Source organism: Canis aureus, chromosome 38, assembly GCF_053574225.1.
Source record: "Canis aureus isolate CA01 chromosome 38, VMU_Caureus_v.1.0, whole genome shotgun sequence".
Taxonomy (NCBI): domain Eukaryota; kingdom Metazoa; phylum Chordata; class Mammalia; order Carnivora; family Canidae; genus Canis; species Canis aureus.
In genome coordinates, this window is record NC_135648.1 from 6,761,118 (window position 1) to 6,779,225 (window position 18,108).

An 18,108-nucleotide genomic window follows, 5' to 3' on the forward strand; every position below is an offset into this window, starting at 1 on the left:
CACAAATATTTCAGGGTTCCTGATCACTCAGTGATGAATAGCTACACAAGTGTACTAGTTTTCCATTGCTGTCGTAACAAATTATCGCAACCTTAGTGGCTTAAAATAACACCCATTTGTCATCTCGCAGTTTAGGCAGAAGCCCAAGTGGGCACAGGTGGATTCTCCACCCATGGGCTCACAGTGCCAAAATCAAGGTGTTGACCAGGCTGGGCTCTGATCCAGAGGCTCTGGGGGTGAATCTGCTTCCAGGCTCCTTCAGGTTGTTGGCAGAATTAAGTTCCTTGCAGCAGTAGAACTGAGGTCCCAGTGTCTTTGCTGGCTCTTGGACAGAGGTTGTCACTTTTCGAGGCTACCTGCATTCCCTGGCTCATGATATATGCACCCCCAGGTCTGCTGCAGCATTATTCACAATAGCTAAAGCATGGAAACAGCCTAAGTGTCCATCAAGGCATGAATGGATATAGATATGACTGTATATATAATATTATACATGCATATCCAAATATTATAATAAGCCAGACAGAGAAAAACAAATACTGTTGTGGTCTCTCTTACATATGGAATTTTTGAAAGTTGAACTCATAGAAACAGAGAGTAGAGGAGTGGTTACCGGGGGCTGGGAGTGGGGGAAATGGGGCAATGTTGGTTAAAGGGTCTAAACTTCTAGTTAGAAGACGGTTCTGGGGATTTAATGCACAGAATACTGATTATAGCCAAGAACTATATACTTGAAAGCCACTAAGAGGGTAGGTCCTAAATGTTCTTACCACAAAGAAGAAATGGTAATTATGCAATGTGACAGTGGTAGTACCAGTGTTAATGTTAATTAACATTAACTCTACAGTGGTAATCATTTTGCAATACATAAGTGTGTCAAATCAATACATGGTACACCTTAAACTTACACAATGCTACATGTCAATTATGCCTCAATAAAGCTGGGTGAGGGGAAGCCCAGAGTTGCTTGAAAGTATGACTGCTAAGACTTGGGCTACCAACTCATGAATATTCCAGGCATTTTCAGAAAAGACTAATTTATTAACAGCCTCTATTCTTTTCTTTCTAGCACTGATTTAGGTAATATCTTTCTGATAATATCCTGTATCCTCCTGAATAAAGCTGGGGTGGAGGAGAGGGGAGCCAGCAATGGCAAGGGCAGACTCATTCTCCCATTTGGACTCTTTGACCTTTCAGCCACATCTCTCCTGCTTCCAGTAGAGAAAGTTCTCTGCTTTTAAGTGCTCATGGGGTTAGATTGGTTCCACTTGGATCATCCAGGCTAACTTCCCTATCTTAAGATTTGTAACCTTCATTACATCAGCAAAGTCCCTTCTGCCATGTATTATAGTATATTTTCAGGTTCTGGGAATTAGGATGTGGACTTTAGGGGATGCATTCTATCATACTTAGTATCCCCCTCAACCTTGTGGGGCTCAGATACCTGGCTCATAGGATTCTGGAGGCAACACTGTTATGGTGCTTTGGAAGCTGACAACACCAGGCAGCCGTAAGGACTAAGATCTGTTTGCAAGGTAAGAATAAACAGATGTGTTAGAAATCAAGACCACCCATTGGTGTTAAAATGGGTGTTTTCTGTTTTGATTTTCTGTCCCTTAATTTTAGAATCACTGCTGTAAGGACATCCATCCATCCATCCATCCATTTTCACAAGTATTTATTGAGCACCTACTATGTGCCTGGAACTATTTGAAGTATTGAGAAAACCATACTGCAGAACAGACAAAATTCCTGCTCTCATGCAGCTTACATTCCAAAATTGGGAAGCACAAAATAAGCTCAGTTAATAGATTATCCTGTATATTAATTAGAAGGTAAAAAAAAATTTATGAAGGAAAAGAAAGTAGGGAAGAGGGATAGAGAGTGGCCCAGTGGAGTGGAGGCAGCTTTAAATCAGGGTGGTCAGGTCGGGCCTCCCTGGGAGTTTGAAGGACAGGTAGGAACGTAGAAGGAAACTCAGAAGGTAGTTAAAAACGTGGCAGCTGTCCGTATGGGTATAGACAACTTTGATAGTTTTCAGCTGAAAATAGAGACTGAATGAGTTCTACGTGGGAGTAAACATCGACGCAGGATACAAGAGAGCTGAGGGATGGGTCCTGAGGCACTTCACAGTCAGAGGAGCAGGAACCAGCCTGGAATGTGACAATGAGCAGCTGGTGAAGCAGGGGGACAGTCAGGAGAGGGTAATGTTCTAAGAAAGTGTTTGGAGGTGAGGACTTGTTCTTCTGTGTCCAATGTTGCTCATGGGGGACGTAAGATGAAACTGAATGGTTAACCATTGGATGTAACAATTTGTAGGTCCCTGGTTTCTATGTTGTGGGAACAACATCCTGATTGGAGAATTTCAACAGAAAATAGGAAAAGAGGATTTGGAGGCAGCAGTCAGTCCAGACCACTTAGGAAGAAGGAGAGAAATACCAGGGTTGGGGGGAGAGGGGAGGCTGTGTAGGCAAGAGTTTTTTTTTAAGATCAGACAGCATGTTGAGAGGACAGCTGGTGAGAACAAGGAAGTAGAGAGGAAAACACAGATGGCATGAGGGAGAGAATGGTCATTTCCTGGAGTGGGCGGGAGGACATGGGACCTGGAAGAGGGAGTGACCTTGGATAGTAGGATGGACAAACTGCCCATGGTCACAAGAGACAAAGAACACACTGGCACACGTACAGGTAGATGGGTGGGTGGAAGCATGTGGGTGTGCTTTTCTGGTGGCTTCTGTTTCCTCAGGAAAATGGGAAGGAAGTTCATCGGGGAAAGGAGATGGAAAGGAAAAATATGAAAGGAATGGCCCTCTCTTGGTGTGGCCACTGGTGAATAGAAGCTGAGACCCAAAGAACCACAGGAAGAAATGGGGAATCTAGCAGTGGTCCCAGCCCTGTGAAGAAGTCCTCCCCTTGTTGTCTAACACTTGCAAGATCCAAAATTGAGCTGTGGGAAGAGAGTTAGCTAATAATCCTTACAGGTATCCCCCCTGTTTTTAGGTAGAGGGAGAGAGGGAGAATCTTAAGCAGGCCACACACACACATTGTGGAGCCCAACACACTGGATGATCCCACAACCCTGAGATCACGACCTGAGCCAAAATCAAGAGTCAGCCACTTAACCAACTGAGCCACCCACGTGCCCCACAAGTATCCCTTCTTAAGCAACTATTTTGTATCTGACACTGTGCTGATTGTTTTTTAGCCAGTACCTAAATCAGTACACAGAACACGCCCTGGCATTAGGGACTGTTGTCCTCATTACTGACGGTCCCTGACTTATGATGGTGCAAATTATGAGTTGTTGACTTTATGAGGGTGCAAGAGCAATACTATTTAGTAGAATTTTGAATTTTCCTCTTTTCCCTGGGCTAGTAGCATGCAATATGATCCTGTCTCTTGATGCTGGGTAGCAGCAGGGAGATGTCGCTCCCGGTCATCCAATCACGAAGGTAAACAACCAATGCACTTACAACTGTCCTGTACCCACACAACGTCCTGTCTCACTTTCTGGACAGTATTCAATAAATGACATGAGATCATCAACATTTTATTATAGAACAGATTCTGTGTCAGGTGATTTTTTTCCAACTCCAGGCTAATGTAAGAGTTACGTTACATGTCAAGGTAGGCTGGCTTACACTACTATGCTCAGTAGGTTAAACATGTTAAATGTATTTTTGAGATGATATTTTCAACTTATAGTGGGTTTACTGGGATGTAACTCCATCATAAGTCAAGGAAGACCTGTATTATGCTCATTTTATTGAAAGGAAAACTGAGATTCAAACTGGTTCAATAATTTACTCAAATCTTCAAAGCAGATCTACTGGCAACAAATTCTCTTCATTTTTTTTTCATTCAAGAAAGTCTTTATTTCTTCACTTTTGGAGAATTCTTTTGCAGAATGCAGATTTCTAGGTTGGAGGGTTTTTTCTCTCAATACTATAAATATTTCACTCCACTCTCTTCTTGCTCAGATAGTGGAGACATTGCTCCACTATAAATAAGGAGCCCTGCCCCTGCTAGCTTATTTCAAGATTTGTTGTTTATCTGATTTTCTACGATCCGAATGTATGTCCAGGTGTTTTGATTTGGTTTGGTTTGATTTGGTTTTGGTGGTAGTGGGTTTTTTGTTTGGGCGTTTATCCTGCTTATTATTTTCTGAGCTTCCTGAATCTGTGGTTCAATCTCTGACATTAATTTGGGTAATACTCTATCATTATACCTTCAAACATTGCTTCTGCTCTTTTCTCTCTCTTTTGTCTTCTCATATCCTATTGCACATATGTTATATCTTTTGTAGTTGTATTGAAGTTCTTGGATATTCTGTTCCTTTCTTTTTTTTTTTTCCTCCAGTCTTTCCTCTTTGCTTTTCAGTTTTGGAAGTTTCCACTGATGTGTCTGTCCTCAGACTCAGAGAATCTTTCCTCTGCTGTGTCGTCTACCAATGAGTCCATCAAAGGCATTCGTTTCTGTGACAATGTTTTTGATTTCTGGCATTTCTTTTTTATTCTTAATTATAACTTCCATCTCTCTGCTCACATTACTCATCTGTTTTTGCATGCTGTATACTTTTTCCATCAGATTCCTTGACATATTAACTAGATTGTTTTACATTCCTGGTCTGATTATTCCAACATTCCTGCCATATCTGGTTCTGATGCTTGTTCAGTCTCTTCACATTGTGATTTTTGCCTTTTAGAATGACTTGTAATTTTTTTCTTGATAAATGGACGTGATGTATAGAGTCAAAGAAACTGTAATAAATAGGTCTTTAGGGACGTTGCCTCTTCTGCCAAAAGCAGGAGGAGTGTTTTCTCTCATCTTCATTGTGAGGATTAGATAGTGTTCTTGGAGGAAAAGCTCACAAAGTGTGGGGCTCCCATATGAAGGGACCTTTGTGGAGGTTTTCATTCTCAGATTTGTCCACACCAAGGCATCAGCAGTCTGTCAATCTCAGTTTAGATATCCTGCCGAGGTATGAGTTTCTACAGAGGTGTCTGCTTGTGGGTTTCTGCACTGGTGAGTTGTGGTTTCCTGTAACTGTGTCTCTGTCCCTCCAATTGTGGGGCAGTGGTTTGCTTTCTGACATCACATCTCTGACGAATGTAAGAGGAGTTGTTGACTTTTTTTTAAAAAAAGTTTTTTGTTGAACTTTTTATTTATTCGTTAGGACCACACAACTACCTCCAAGCTCCTTCTATACCAGGCAATAAACTGGAAGTCCCTATTATTTTTTCAGGTATTTTTCATCACAAGTCTGGATAAAAAGTGGATGTTGTAGGGTGCCTAGGTGGCTCAGCCAGTTAAGCGTCTGACTCTTAGTTTCAGCTGAGGTCATGATCTTAGGGTGGTGAGATTGAGCCCCTCATTGGGCTCCATGCTCAGTGGGGAATCTGCTTAATGATTCTCTCCCTCTGCCCCTCCCTCTGCTCACACTCACTCTCAAATAAATACATAAAATCTTTAAAAAAATGAAGTGGATGTTGTTAGCTTAGTTTCAGTGATAAGAAAATAGGCTGAGAAGGCGAAGGGACTTGCCTAAGGCCACATTGCTTGAAGTGGCAGAAGCAGGGTCACACTCAGATCTCACTTTTTCAAGGCCATTCTCCTCACACGGTGCTAGCTGTCTCTGCTCACACCCAGCATCACAGGCTTGTGCTTTGTTTGACTGATTTGTGCTGGTGCTTACCTGAGAGCTCTTTAAATTAGGACCTGGGTGTATTGACCCGGTTTTGTAAATTGGTAGGTCTTCTGGGGGAAATCCAGCCCTTGAACATTCAGTGGTCTATTACCTCATTCCTTTTTAACCTACGACTTTGCCTTCTCCTTAGGGGGAGGAGGAAAGAACATAAAGTGAAATATGCTCATTTTATTACTTGCTATTAGCTCCAGTAAGATGATTTAGGATGGCATAATTTGAAAGGGAGAGCCAGAATGTAGCTGTAGGAATACATGCGATTCCTATGAATTTGTGCAGAGAGGAAAAATGGACTTCCAGCCGTAAGGCCAGGGTTGGAGTTGAGCCCTGGCTTTGACCCTTGGTCTGTAAGCAAGTGGGAGCCTAAGCTTCCTCATCTACTAAGTAACTACTCTTTTATGTTTGCATCAGGACTCGATTACAAAGCATCTACCAACAGTTTATGAACACCTTTGTGCCCAGCATGATGCTAGCTAAAAGGAAGAATAGAAGAGAAATATTGATGCCTGTGCACTAGGTATTTATGGAGAATGGATAACTGTGTGCTTCTGGAAATAGGCTACACGCTATTTGTATACAGACCTTGTATCAGTCTCCTTTGTCTGCGAAGTCAGCTGAGGCATCTCACACCCTCTGCTTTGGCTCCTAAATTCTGAGGCTTTTGCTCAATTTCTTAATGCCTTTGGCCACTTCCCAACAGACTGCTTCTTCCTGTTGGTCCAGGAGTCTATTGAATCCATTTGCTTGCAAAGCTCTAGTTTTATTTAGCACAGCATCTTTCTGCAAAGCTCACCACTTTCCCACCTGTGGGCCCATCCTAACCAAATGCTCAGGGCCTTCCTTCCTTCACTAACTCCACAACTCACCTCCTGTGAACTTGCTTCACCTTCAAAGAAAGGCAAGGACAAAGCATGTCTTCCCAATATCTCTGTATTCACCTATAAAAAAAATAAGTAGTGCTTATAATTGAGCACACTTAGCAACATGAGACCTCACACCTTACACCCAAGAGTGGATACCGAAAACTCTGCCTAAATTGTTCCTGGCAGACTTGTCTACATTTGTCATTCTGAAGCCTTCTCTGGTCAGGTTCAACTCAGGAACAGAACATTGGAGTCTGCAGTGAGTTGCCTCAAGAATGTGGCAGATGAGGTCAGCATCCAAGCAACAGACCAGGAAGACTCAGCAAACAGTGGATACACTTGGCCATGCCAGAGAGGGCCAGCCCTAAAAAGTGCTTTGTCAACATGCTGCTGATGCAGGTTCAGAAAATCTTCAAGTGTAGCTGTGATGTGTCCTTAGGCTTGGACTTCACTGCAGGGAAGTTGTTTAATCATCCTTTGGTAAGAGTGATTTGGCAAAATGACCAGGCTGCACTAGACCTGGGAAAAAGGAACTGTACTGGCAAATATCACCCAAACAAAAAATGTAGGTACCATATCAAGCAGCAACAAGGATGTGGGTCCTCAGAAAAGTTCTATTTTGGTGTAGATCTTGCACAGTTGTTCTCATATGGGGAATGTTTTTCTCCATGGGGACATTTGGCAATTAACTATATCCTCTAGTTCCCCCGAAGAGTAAGTTTTAGCCTTGGAAAGAGTAGAGCATCTTCTTGGCCATGTTTTCTCTTATCCCCACCTTAGTTCCTCACACAGCAGTTTAAGTGTGGGCTGGTTGAAGTGTCGCGAACTGGAAAGAAGCTGCAAAACCTCGTAGAAAGGCACGAGCAGAGGGTGCTAGGGGTACAAACATGGTGAAGAGATGCCTAGTGGAGATTTTTTAAAATTTTGACTCCTTCTTTCCATCCCTTTCTTTCCTCAAACAATTAATGTGGGCTTACAATGTCCAAACCCAGTGTGGGGCATTGAGAATACAAAGACGAATGACTCAATGCCCATGCTTGAGAAATTCACAGGCTAGTGGGGAAAGGCAGCCATAGAATATTTGGTTGGTCCTCAAACAAAAACATGAATAAAGGTCTCCGAGGAGCAAACTGCTAAGGAGTTTTCTATTAGTTTTACATGGTTGCTGTAACAAATTACTACACACGTAGTGGCTTAAAACATCACAAATTAATTCTCTTGTAGCTCCAGGGACCAGAAGTCTGAAATCAGTGTCATTGGTCTAAAGTCAAAATGCTAGCAGAGCTGGTTCCTTCTGGAAGCTCCAAAGGACATTGGCTTCCTTGCTTTTTCCAGCCTTTATAGGCCACCTGCATTCCCTGGCTAGGGACCTCTTCGCTGTATCACTACAACCTCTTCTGTCATCATATCTCCTGCCTCTCCTTCTGTAGTCACATCCCCCTCAGGCTCCTTCTTGTGAGAAGTCTTATAATCACATTTAGGGCCCACCTAATCTAAGATAATCTCCCCACCTCAAGATCCTTAACTCAATCACATTGACAAACTTCCTTTTTGCTGTATAAGGTCACACGGTTTCAGGTTCCAGGAATTAGGACCTAGGTATCTTTGGGGGTCATTATTCAGCCTATTACAGAGTTATAGGATGAGGACAAGGGCGTTTGGTCTGGGCCCTGAAGGATGAGCAGAAGTTCTGCAATTTTATAAGCAGAGGGGATATGACATGGAAGGCCTCACCCTCAGAAACTACTAAGATATTTAAGGAACTGGACTATAGAGTACACAATGGAGAAAGACAGGAGCTGAAGCTGGAGAGGAGATCAAGGCGAAGCCACAAAGAGCCTTGAATGCCAGACTAAGAAGTTTGGATGTGGCATTTTTAACTACAGAGCGGTTCCACAAGGGATGGAATGGGTTGTTGACATGATCAAGCGGAGAGACAATGAGGTCTGAAAGGAGGCAGATATCGGCACCTAACAACTACCAAATAATACAGCTGGTCCAATAGGGGCTTCCACAGGTCCTGGTGACACGAAGGTCAGAGAATCTGTGACATTAGGGTATCAAAGCCACCCTGAGATTTAGCTCCTGCCCAGTCCCATCCTCACAAAGCATGCCACTTAGTTGATGTTCAATAAATATTTGTGGGTTACATGAATGAAATAATCATTTAAGAGGGAACCTCCTTGTTTGGGTCCTGCGGTTGGGGTTCTCCTCCCAGGTCCACTCAGGGATAAATCAACCTTCATTAAGAGAGAGAGGACAGTTCTCTAGTCTGGCTCTTCCAAAGGCATCTTTCTGGACATCAGAAATGTGGTACACAGTGAAGAGTGCCTTGACATTCAGAAAGAAGACACAAAACAGAAGAAAGTACCATTCAAGAGCCCGTAGAGCCCATCTCTGCCTGCTTTGGCTCCAATTTAGGCTGCCAGAGTGGGTCTGGCACCTGTGCTCGATCAGTCAATAACCTCAACTGCTGTCCCCCGTAGGGAAGCTTGGACATAAACTCCTGCAGCCCTCTATGCCATATTGGAATTAAAAAGGAAACAATCCATGTTAATGTGCACAACCGACAGATGGGCAGTTGAATGACCCTTTTTGGGCAGTGAAGGTGGCCCTGGGGCTAACTGTTACAGTCCACATTCCAAGAACACAAAGTATTTTTTCAGTCTGGCCATCCAGACCTTAATTCTTTCCATACCACACATTATTATGTGATTCCTGTCACCTCGGAAAGCTCAGATGATTAAAAGGGTTTATATTTTCTACTTCCAGGAATCCCTCTTGCAATTTAAATGATTCATGTACCCAAGTTTTACAAAGAGGAAAACAACCTCATTGTTATTTGCTCTGTTAAAGCCCTCAAGTGTTCAGCTTATTATTTTGTTATCTGGTAAAAAGGGGGAGTTTATCTCTAATTCTCTAACCCTTTCCATGGGGATTTTCTATAGTATAATAAAATTCCTTATTTAACTAGCAGAGAAACAGCTCCTGCTCTCATCTTCTCTCCTGTTTTGGGAGGGTGGAAGGAAGAGATCCTGTCCATCACATTTTAGTATTAGACTCTGTAGCAAATCCCAGAAGAAATGGACAGAAGTGAGGTCAGAGTGATAAGAATATTCCCCTATCTCTATAATCCTTGCCCCAGAACAATGACATGGTCATGGTAGAGACTGCTGGCTGGAAGCATTCACCTCCCTCCACTTCGTTTCCTTATACATATTTTTTGAGTTTTGCTTGTACTATTTGTGTGCTTGTATTTAGCTCTATGTAACTTGACTACCCGTGTAGGCTTGTGTGTCCACCACCACCACCATCAAGATGCAGAACAGCTCTATTATCACAGGGTCTCTGGTGCTGCCATTTTATAACCTTCCCCACCTCCTGCCTGTCTCCTTCTCCCCACTACTGCCCCTAATCTCTGGAAACACTATCTCTTCCCTGTCTATGATTTTGGCATTTCAAAGATGTATATAAATGGAATAATAGTAAATATTGAGACTGGCCTTTTTAAAATTCAGCATAATTCCCTTGAGATTTATCCAAGTTGTTTTGTGCATTAATAATTTGTTTTTTATTGTTTTTTTTAAAGATTTATTTATTTATTTATTCAGAGAGAGCGAAGAGAGAGGCAGAGACACAGGCAGAGGGAGAAGCAGGCTCCATGCAGGAAGCCCGATGTGGGACTCGATCCTGGGTCTCCAGGATCACACCCCGGGCTGTAGGCAGCGCTAAACCGCTGCGCCACCGGGGCTGCCCTGTTTTTTATTGTTGAGTAGTATCCCATGGTATGGGTATACCACAGATTGTTTAATCATTCCCTTGTCAAAGATTATCTAATTGTTTCCAGTTTGGGCTATGAACATCCACGTATAGGTTTTTGCATGAACATACATTTCATTTTTCTGGGATAAATGCCCAAGAGTGCAATTGCTAGGTTGTACGATAGATGCATGTTTAACTTTATAAGCAATTGCCAAAAATGCCGCTACTATTTTATATTCCTACCAACAATGTACAAGTGATCCAATTTTTCCACACCCTCTGGCTTTTGGCACTGTCACTTTTTTTTTGTTTATTTGTTTTAGCCACTCTGATAGGTATGTACTAATAGCTCCTTGTGGTTTTAATTTATATTTTCCTAATGGCTAATGATATGGTACATCATTTCATAGTGCTTACTTACCTGTATATTTTCTTCAGTGAAATGTCTGTTCATGTCTTTTGCCCATTTCCCACTTGGATTGTTCATTTGGGAAACAATCAAAACTAATTTACTGAGTTTTGAGAGTTCTTTATATGTCCTAAATACTGGCCTTTCATCTGATATGTGGTTTTCAGTCTTTCTTTCAATAACTGAAGGTCATTAAAAGACCTTGGGCTTACGCCAGACACTTGGCTAGGACAACTCTCCAGCTTCTCTTGCATATTGGCATAGCCACATGACCAACTTTGAGCCAATGAGAGCAGAAATGATACATGCAAGGTCTGAGTCATCTCTAATGAAAACACAAACCACTTGTACTGAACATCTATCTTTCCCCCCATCCTATAACATAGACCTTGCAGCCACCCAGCTCCAGTGATGCAGTTGAGGACCGTGCCTTAGAGCAGGGCCAGCAAACCCCTGGCTAAGGAATAGCTAATAGGTACTCTAAGCTCATAGGCTGTACAGCCTCTGTAGCAAACTATTCAACTCTGTGGTTGTAGCACAAAATCACCTATGAGCAATGTGTAAACAAATGGGCATGGTTGTGTTTACATAAAAACAGGTGGTCTGCTCACAGACTTCAGTTAGCTGACCCTGCCTTACCAGCTTAAGTCAAAGCCACAGATAGCAGGAACTGGATCCCCAAAGAGTCACACAGAGCCATCCTGTCAGCCCAAAATGCTGCCTTCAAAACTAATTCATGACCAAAAAAATGAATTTATGTATTTTTCAGTCACTTTACCTTAGGGGCTCTTTACAGCAGCCCAGCCTGTGACTATGTGATGCTGAAATTGGAATTTACCAAGCACTTCCTATGCTCAACGTACAAAGATGATTCAAAGGTAAGTTGTCTATGCTCCTTGCCCAGACGGAGCACATAGTCCAGTATGAGAGATGCCGGTGCAGTGAGGCTGAGCTGTAACTGAGTAATGAGGAAAGTGCTCTGGAAATATTGTAGCAGTGGGAGTGGGGAGAAGGGACAAAATGCTAAGTGCCTAATGTGTAACAGTTGTTTTATGTTATTATATTACCAAACGTTTGGAAAAGTCTATGTTGTGTTTCCTAAAGTTTTTTTTTTTAAGATTTATTTATTTATGATAGAGAGAGAGAGAAAGAGAGGGGCAGAGACACAGGAGGAGGAAGAAGCAGGCTCCATCCCGGAAGCCTGACGTGGGACTCGATCCCAGGACTCCAGGATCACGCCCTGGGCCAAAGGCAGGCGCTAAACCACTGAGCCACCCAGGGATCCCCCTATGTTGTGTTTCCATTCTAGATATGAAAACAGTGAGTCTCTGGAAGGTTATTTAACTTACCTACTGACAGAGATGAATTTAAACCTTTGAAAAGTGTCCACTCTGATTATGGATTTATTCATTATGGACACTTTCAGACTGGGCTGCGTCCACTTCTTCTGGATACAGTGGGCCCTTTCAATCTTCCCGAGCCCTCTCTGGTAGGTAGAGCTTCCACCAGATTCAATTAAAGTTATCTCATAAGCAATTATTAAAACCAGCACCAGTGAGGTTAATGGAATGAAGAAAAAAGCCTAGAAAGGATTTCACCTTTAAAAGAACAAGGCTTTTAACAATGTTGGACTTTGCCTGAGCCCTGTGCTCCTGCAAAGCAGCTACAGTGAAAAAATCCCCCAAATTTTTGGTTCCTGGAATGATTAACTGCAAAGGGCCTTTCTGCCCTTGCATAGTCTGATATGAGATCTGTCTCCATCCTTCCTCATGACCCTCATTAAAACTCACGATGACTCCCTTGGTTACCTGCCTCTATAAATCTCAGGTCACCTTCTTTTTCCTTGAGACATTTCTCATTAATGAACATTCTCCCTATTGCAGCAACATGAATTAAAACATCTCCTTCATTGTCCAGCACATTTTGTCTTACACAGTTTTGATGTGATTCAAACAGAATTGGACCTCACCTTTGAATCCTTATTTATTCCATCCACATACCGAGGCTCTTCTGCCCATTGTGCTGTCTTCCTGACTTTTGATCGAGGGGGACCCATTGGTGGGTCCAGCCCCTGGTTCTGTGCTCTGGATTCTTGTCCATTGGTAACACAGTAAGTATTTGCCATTGATTCTTTTTGAGCACTCATTTGACTTCCGGTACTGGCTTCTCTTGATTTTATTGTCTGACAAATTGGTGTTCTTTGTAAACCGGTTAATGTAAATGTAACAGATGTAATGTCATGAAATAAATCTTTTCTCTATTGGATGAAATAGGACAGAGTTTGATTTGTTGGTCTTTTCTGTTTGTCTATTTGAGCTCAAGTCAACTAAGAGTTTGCATCCACTAGAAAGGGATTGGTTCCTTAATAGGGACTGGTAAGTTTTCTATTTTTGTGTTTATGCTTGATACATAGCTAAAGTTTTGGACTTGAAGCTGTAAGTTTTTCTTTGTGTGTGTCTACATGTTTATATATCTGTAGTCCAAAAAACTTTTACCTCTCATTGTGTGAGTTTGGAATATCTTCCTACCTCTGGGTGTATGAACAAATTAGATTATAAAATCTCCTATAGAGGCTCAATTCTGATGGACTTAGTGGTAAACAAGTGCTTATATAAACTAAATATTCCCAGAATTCCCAGAAATTAAGAAAATTAAACTTTAGTTCCAATGTTAAAAAAGAGGTATTGTTAATATAAAATAACTCAGAAATGTTTTAAGAATTCAAGTTTACGTAATTTATGTAAATTGTTGACAAATAAGACTAGTTTAATAACTTTAGTTTAATAAAAACAGCTATGTTTTCTCTGAGTAATTAACATTAAGTGTAATGAAAGCACAACATTTTTATTCTACTTGAGTATAGGTTCCTAAACTTATACAGGTTTACTTATCAAATAAGTCACATTATTTCTACTTAATGTTAAAGATTATGAAAAATATAAAATTTCATGCAGCCAAAGTAAATCATTATTCTGAAACTTTATTTCAACAATAATTATGTTTTGTAGAGTATAAGCTTGAAGATAATTTCCAGGATCTTTAGGTAACATAAAACCTTGGACTTCTACTAAATTGAGTTAATTAATGAATATTCATTGGATACATACATCATGTCTAAGTAAGATGAGTACTGAAACATTAATTACTACTCATAATTTTAGCTTTATATACATTTATCCCTTATTTATATACGCTGCAGGGAAGCTATATATTTTGGCTTTGTTAATGAATGTGTTCATTTTTTTTGCCACTTTGAGACACTGTACTATAAAGAATGTGTATGGCTATAGGAAGTTGTGAGCCTTGCTAATCTGCTGCAAAGGCTGGTATGTGACAGATTGTTTGCAGTTATCAGCCTTCTAATATTTTTCTATGGAATATAAGTTACTGTGGTTAAAGTTATTATCAGTATATGTGAATGAGATGACAGAGAGAAACAATTTTGTGTGCAAGGTGGACAGGATGTGTTTTTGCTAATGAAGAATGAGAGTAGTTTTGTCCTAAGCTAAAATGACTGATGGTTGCAAAATAAGAAAGAAGGAAGAGGAGGACCAAATCTAAGTGGATATAAAATCTTACGGAAGATTTGTGGAAAGGCACTTTTATTTGTTGTGGTCAAAGCTCACTAAGATTTGGTGAGCTTATTTATTAGACTATGAAAAGGACTTTAGTATCAGATATTATGCTGATGCAAAACTAGAATTTGCTTTTATCTTTGTTAAAATGACAAAATTTTCTCAGATCATTACTCTGCTCTTAATATGAGGTTTTAAAAATGTTATTCTTTACCTTCTGTGTAATCTGCCAAGATAGCAAAGATTCTGTGTTTTAACAAAGTCACCTTCTATGTTTTTATGTTGGTTTTTATTATGTCCTTGATGGTTTAAGAAAACAAAAGCTTCTCACTTAGGAACGAGCTAAGATTAATTAAAATCATATTACCTTCTATGTTTATTTTTATGCCTTATTGTTGCTTTGAAATAGAAAGTAAAATGTGTGCTGTAAGTACCCATGATCCAATTCCTAACTTAGATGTTCAGATCTCCTAACAACACTTGCTTTTTTTTCCCCAAAATCCAATTTTAAGTGATGCTTTTTGCACCTAAAACCATCTTTGAGATTTCCCAGAGGGTCCCTGGAAAATCAAAGAGGATTCATTTCTTTCACTTTGTAAAAGGAGAGAAGGTGCTAGAAATAATGTTTATTTGATATGTTATTATTGATTAATTGCAAGCAAAGAATTGTCAAATCAAAAGAGATGTTTAGCTTTCCCTGGGTTAAATTGCTGTGGGTAATGTTATTAATACAAATATTTCAGAACTGCAGGTCATGTGGGAAGTACCTACAAATTTGTCATGCCCTCACTGTTTACAATATGACAGATTTATGAAAGTCCTGGCTATTCTTTGCCTAATATTAGACAAAGTTCAGCATAAGTCATATCTTAGAATTGTTTTAATGTTACCTGTGTTGCGAGTTTATTTCTTTAATTTAAATCTAGCATCTTCCAGGACTGTAGTTTTCAAGTGGAGTTTTACTATCTATGGAGTTTTATTAACATCAGTTACCTATGGAGTTTTATTAACTCTATACCTTAATAAAACTCGATGATGTATTCTTGATGTTTTCTACCTGTATGTTTGAAATCTTTGTGGTATATTATGTCCTAGAATTATAATATGTTAAGTATGATGTTTTCTCTTTGTAAAGATTGTGTTCTTCCATGTTTATAAATTATACATAATATCCTCAAATTGAAAATAAGGTTAATCATCATATTCATAGATATTTTATCTTGTTTTGCACAGAAACAAACTCCATTGTCACTTGTGTTATGCCTACATGAACACTTATGAAGTATTTTACTTTTGAAAGTCACAAGTAAGTGGCAAATATGCAAACTTTGTCTTATCTGGTTAGAGATTTAATTGCCCCTCAACACTCTCCTGGAAAAACCCCTGTTGCTTGTACCAAAAATAGACTGAATCCTGTTACCTTGAGTAAATTGTCAATCTTTACCAAAATTTTTAATCCTTTTAGTTATCTTCAATATCTGGCTATAATTCCAAACAAACTTTTCCAATTTTTCTCCCTCCCACCTGATTTGACATCACTCAGAGCTAAAACCTGGCTGCCCAGATCCCTATCAAGACTCAAGGTTGCCTTGCCACTGGCCCCTTCTGGTAGGATCTGAAAAAGCCCTGCAAACTGGATCCCAGAAACTTGATATAAGCCTCCGAAGGCTCACCACTACAGCCAACAATTCATGGGCCAGAATTCTGCATCTGCACCACTAAAGGAGTCCAGTGAAATGCTGGGTCATACATACTCCTGTTCAAGAGGTAACCAACATAGTGAGTGACATCAGCAAGAACATCAGTGTCTAAACTGGAGAGCTTCAAGAAACTCAGAGTAGTGCTGAATGACCATGAACTTTCTCCACCAACTTCTTGGGATGCATTGAACTGCTTATCTTCAGAATTCAGCTTCTGGTTCTTTACGTAATGTTAATATTTCCCTTTTAATTTTAGGAATTCTTGTTTTGAGATACCTAGTCTCTGGAACCCCCAAACAACTGATCTTTGTCACCACTTCTCACCAGGCAATTCAATGGGTTTTATAAGAACAACACTAACAAGACTCCTCATGAGACTTTCTTAGACCTCATCTCACCTTCTCAGGAGGTTTATGATCACCTTTGAGTTATTCAGAAATGAATGCTATTTGTCTTGAACAAATGAGGGGAACTGACAATGTTGAACTATTTCTGAGCCTGTGCTTCCAGGAAGTTGTGACAGTTAAGAAATCTACCATCATTCTGTGTCCCAGGAGCAGCTAACCACAAAGAACCACCCTGCCCTTGCATATGTCAAGATCCATCTCCATCCTCCCTCAGAAATCCTGTAAGTCTCATAGATGACTCTTTATTATGTTTCTATAAACCCTAGGTCCCTTCCCTTTTCTTTCAGTTGTTCCTCATTAATAAACATTGTCCTTATTCCAATAGCCTGAATAAAATCATATCCTTAATTGTCTGGTGCATTTTGTCTTTCATACTTTTGTTTCCTCTCATTTTCATGATTGAGTTCTATCAATATCTTTGCCTCTCTGAGCCTCAATTTCCTCATCTATCAAGGACTATTACTTCTACCTCCAAGAGGTGTGACGGTTAAATGAGAGGAGGCACTGGAAAGAACCAAGCTAAGCAAATAATAAGTGCTGAATAAATATCAATCCTTCTCCTTAGAGGAAAACAATCCCAAAGCAATATGTGACTGAAGTGCTAACTGGTTAAAAGATAGGGGATAAATCAATGTAACTTTGTTTCCACAAATGGGAAAACAATTCAGAGCAGGTGCCCTGACATTGAAGTAAATAGCACAGGGCAGGAGCACCGTTTCATATGAGGCAGAAACTATGGCACTAATGTATGTTGGAAGCGTGCCTTCCTTCCCTGTAGGAAGCATGTGGTGGTGGAGGGGGCTGTTGCATATTGAGATCATTAGAAAAATAATTTACCTTTACATCCCAGTGACAAGGAGTATCTCAAATGGTAGCCCTCCTCCTACCTTGGAGTGGCTGAGTGATTGGGTGCCTACACTGTGGGTTTACTGACTATTTCCAGGGAGGTCCAAGTGGCTCTGTCTGCCAAGTGTGTCGCTTGTATTCACATCTCAGGCCTGGAGAACATAGGTCTAAAAACAGGTTAAGAGTGAAATTTCTGACAGCGCTATATGAGTTTTTCCATAATTCTCCCAGGGCTTTGTGGAGCCCTTTTCAGGTCTGCTGGCAGGGAATGACAGCTTCCTAACATACTTCAAGATTACTGGAAAGGAGAAATGCTGAAGAAACTAAGAACATTACATGGAAGTTTACAAGTGAGAGAACAAAGTCACTACTTGACAATTCAATCAGAAACTCAAATTGCTGCAGTTAGCATTCACGAAATACCAGTTTTAGATACACAAATGCAAAGTAATCAGAAAAACATTGCTCCTGAAAAGTGATCACCCTGGTGCTTTGCATTAAACTGTAATCAGCCTGAATGTAAAATGAGTGAATTCTAAGACCTGGAGACTTTAACCTCTGAAAAGAGAAACTATCTGGGGACCTTGACAAAATATGGCTCCTTATTTGCTGCTTTATCTTACCACTCTGTGGTCCTTAGTGATTTTTTTTTTTCATATTTCCAATTCTTTCTTCCCCACCAGCACCTTTTAATTTAATTCTTAACCCCATCAGGGTCAAATTACCTGGTAAGTACAGGCAGGCACAGTGCCTAAGTCTCACAGAACTGTTTTAATTTATTTTAAAATCAGAAAAAAAGGGATACCTGGGTGGCTCAGTGGTTAGGCATCTGCCTTCGGCTC